The sequence below is a fragment of the Ricinus communis genome, chromosome 6 (assembly GCF_019578655.1).
Source record: "Ricinus communis isolate WT05 ecotype wild-type chromosome 6, ASM1957865v1, whole genome shotgun sequence".
Classification (NCBI taxonomy): domain Eukaryota; kingdom Viridiplantae; phylum Streptophyta; class Magnoliopsida; order Malpighiales; family Euphorbiaceae; genus Ricinus; species Ricinus communis.
Genome location: NC_063261.1, coordinates 11,809,104 through 11,813,376, shown reverse-complemented (window position 1 = coordinate 11,813,376; position 4,273 = coordinate 11,809,104).

The window sequence follows — 4,273 nt, the reverse complement described above, 5'->3', positions numbered from 1 at the left end:
TAACACATATAATTTACTTAGGTCTAGCCCATTTTATTAAACCTAGCCTACATTAAAATTGTTGACCTAGCTTGCTAGTTAGTTATGTATGAGGCTTTCCTAGTCTAGCCCATTTACAAGTTATATCTTTTCAAGATCCTAGATGGACTACATATTATGATAAGGCCCATTTTGTGTAAATCTAATTCGAATATAGCTTAATTCTAAGTAAAACATGGTAAAGCCCACTAAGTCTACTTTAATTTTAAAGTTTAAGCCCAATTAATGTTGATTAGCCTATTGGACTACTGTTTCATGTTGGGTCCAATTTTAACCTAAAGTCTATAAGTCCATTTTTTAATTAAGCAGTTATGTCACAATTATTTATTAGAAATAAATAAAATAAAGAGCAGAAAGATAAATCTAACTATTACAACCCATCTTACAACTAAAATTGTAAAGAAAAACCCTAAAACCTAGCTACAATACACAAAATCGATAGAAGTACATCAAAAGCTCGCCAAACACAAAAAATAGGGCAAGGGAGTGTAGAGCTGATAAGCTATAGACATAGAGACGATCGACTCTAGGGCATCCATGCTGGTTCTTTGATTTTATGTGTAATCCTCATGTCCCAAAGCCGATTATGACATGCATAGAAGGTAAAAAGCGATTAGAATATGAAAGGAATATAAAAAAAATAAAAAAAATAACAATCGATTGAACCAAAAACCATAAAAATTAATACAAACCCTAAAAGTTGAGAACATAGTGAACAAGAAACTAATTTAATTACAAAATCATAATGAAAAGGGAAATTTAATCTATAATCCTATGCATGTGATTAATCAGATTCAAAACCCTAATGTTGGCATATTTCCAGATTTCAAAAATCCTAATGTTCTTATTATCATATTTCAAAACCTAATAAATCAATAACATGTAGATTAATAGGAAACCCTAACCTAGTCACATTAATCATAAAAATAAAACAGAAAAGTAACTCTAATAATGTTTTTAAGGAAAAAACATAAAAAAAAAGAAAACCAGTTTAGAGTGATGTTGATGATAATGGATGCATGTTGGGGAACCCTCAAGTTGTTATCGTAGTTGCGAGTTTCAGGAGATGAAGAAGCGGTTGAGTCAAAGATTGTTTGAGAATCTAGTGCTAGATGTGGTATTGAGAAAGCTTTTGTCGACTTCAAAATAGTTTCCAAATCTGAGTTCTTACTTATTGGCCTTCTTTCTTAGTGACCTAAGTTGTTCTTTCTTTTTCAAATCATTATTAGCTTCCATTACTGTTTTCTCTCTTGTTTTTCCTCCCCTCTCCCTAGGCATCTATTTCTATTTATAGAGGTAGGATTTCAAAGAAAATCCAAGAGGAACAAATAATCTTCAGTCTTTCAAAAAAAGAATTGATAAATATCCAATATTAATTCCTTAAAATTTAAATAAATATCATTAAGAATCTATGATTATCATCAAATACCTTCTAGAATCTATATGGACGTAAAAGTGTTAAGAAAAATGACGTCGAAGCAAGAAAACTCCAATTAGCACTATATAGAGCCGGCTAACTATGTGTAGAGATGATTGGCTCTATACATGGAGAGTTTGACAAAAACTTTCAATTAAGTCCCTAAACTTGCAAAATCCATCATTTTGAACCTCAAACTTTATTTTTCTTGACAATTAACTCCAAATAAATTTTAAAAAGGTAATTTTGGTTGGATAAACCTTAACCCTAACATCGGGTTCACCCATCTTTCATTCTCGAGACCCGAGAAGGCAGTAACTTTCATCATAGGGTTTTCCATAATTCTTTTGATATCTAGATTTAGAAAATAGATGCTGACAACTGCTCCCGGTTTGTTGAAATTTATAAGCATGCAATGTATTTAAATAAATTGAGATGAATCATAAATATTAAGGAAATAAGAAAAGAGTATCTTTTGTGAGGTTTAAAAGCTACGCCTCGTAAGCTCTATCTTTAATTATTGATTTGATATGGAGACCATGCTTGCTTGAATTTTTGAGGACTTCGCTTGCTCAGGTTAAGGGCTTCGCCTATTAGGTTGAGAGCTTCGCCTGCTATACGGTAACCACATTTCCTGATTTTTGAACCACGTCTGTTGATTTGGGAACCAAACCCGTTGAATTGGATCCACGCCCGTTGATTTTATGGTTGCAGAGACTTCACTTTGGATATTTTCCATTTCTAGAATTAGTTTACCACTTTGGTTTAATTTGTAATTCCACTTTTAGGTATTTTTAGTTAGAATTTCCTGCCTTAGGTACGATCTGATTCATTTTGATGAATCTGGAAGCTATACCGGTGTTTGACCCACTTAGGGACTAAAGCACAATTTTGATAGGTCAGGGACCAAACTTGTGACTTTTAGGAACTTTATTTCAAGATGCCAATTGGCCTTCTATCCGTCTTCTGAGGACTTGCATCAACTTTTTTAGACCTAAACATGATTTTGATAGGTGAGGGACCTAAATAACACTTTTGCCCTTTTCAAGACATATATATGTATATCCTTGTATCCATCATTCATTCATTTCATTTATTTTTTTTCACTTTTCTCTCTCAAACCCTTTCCCTCTATTTCTATGATTTCTCTTTCCTTTTTTAACCAAATTTAATGAAATCAGTCTTGAAATGGCAAGCTCTTCCTCAAGATTTGCTGGACGTACCCTAATCGCACCGAATTGCGAGTTTTCTCCTCCAATTCCTCACCAAAATGACATTGGGCTTGTGAAGGGAGAGCAAATCCTGTTTTGGCAAAACTGAATACCCATCAGGCATTTTTGGCCGTTGGAGAGGTAATTTCTTGGCTTAAATTTTGTTTTATGTGTCTCATATACTAGATAAACATATTATTTATCCAAAAAATGCGAAATAATTACAAAAAATGTTGAATATCTGTGTGCCCTAGCCTGTAGAGCCGATCGACTATGTATAGTGCTAATCGGCTGCGCGCACAACCAATTAGCTTTGCACAGTGCTGATCGGCTCTACATAGTTAGAATTGATTGCGCACAGGCTGGGAAAGGGTTTTAGGGCTTTTTTTACAAAAAAAATCAACTAATAGATACATACTTGTCAAATGTCTTTTTGCATATGAATTATGTCTAATACCTGTGCATTTGGCTTTTTAGGATGATGTTATGTCGATCCGGTTTGTCAGAAATTTTTATGGTGCTCGTGAGTGGTTCGACGAGCTCCCTAGCTCTGTCCAAGTTACGATTGGAGATACCCACTTCCATTGGTTTGAAGCTACACTCTCATTAATCATCAGGAGTGTTGACCACACTTTTGTTTATGCCTTGCTCGAGAGGTGGATGGACACTACTCACACCTTCCATACCCCGGTCGGTGAACTGACACTCTCCCCTCTTTTCTTTTCCACTCTCACAAGCATCAATTTTTTTGGCACGCCCGTGCCATTTGATGATGCGATCCACAATTAGTTCTGACATCCGAGAGTGCTTCATCATTGATTTGTTAAGGTTCTTACTGACATTCAAGAGTTTATGCTGCATCGCTTATTAGAGCATCCCTTTCCACTATTGGGGCTTTGTTTCTCGAAATGCTCAAGAGGTTGATCAGATGGCCTAAGCCTTCTTGGTGTAGCTCTTTGGTATGACTTTGTTCAGTGACTTGGGAAATTCATTGAACTTTCACTACTTAGCCCTATTGAGGGATATGGATCAGGTCTCCACCTACAAATGGGGAGCTACAGCTCTCGCATACTTGTACAATCAAATGGACATTACTGTCCGAGGCAGTAAGTGGATCTGTGATTTCTGGCATGCGATCCACGTAAGTTATGCTTTGACTTCTCTTTCTTGATTTTTTTATAGGTATAGTAAATGGTGATTCTCATTTTACAAGTTTGGGCCTTGGAGATCGGTCTTTTGGTGGGCTCACAAGCCATCTGCACCTTGCAGGCTTTCCCTCGCTTAAGTCATTAGGGCTCAAGCAGGACTGTCATATTGTAGTGGGCTTAGTTTCACGTGCACCATATGTGGATCAATGGCTTGACCTGGGACAAGATAAACACAATTTATTAGTCATATTTATGCTTCATTTATATAGTTACTTACCTTTAGGATTTGCAGATTCGAGGTTATTGGATGGGGGAGCACTGCAAGTGGGATCCCTACATGCTATCTACGACTGACCTAAAGCAGTGGAGGATCCTACTGACTAGACTCGCCTGTCAGGCATGGTACCTAGGATAGAGGATCTATAAGCAAGGCCTTAGCAGGCGCCAAGTTCCTTTAT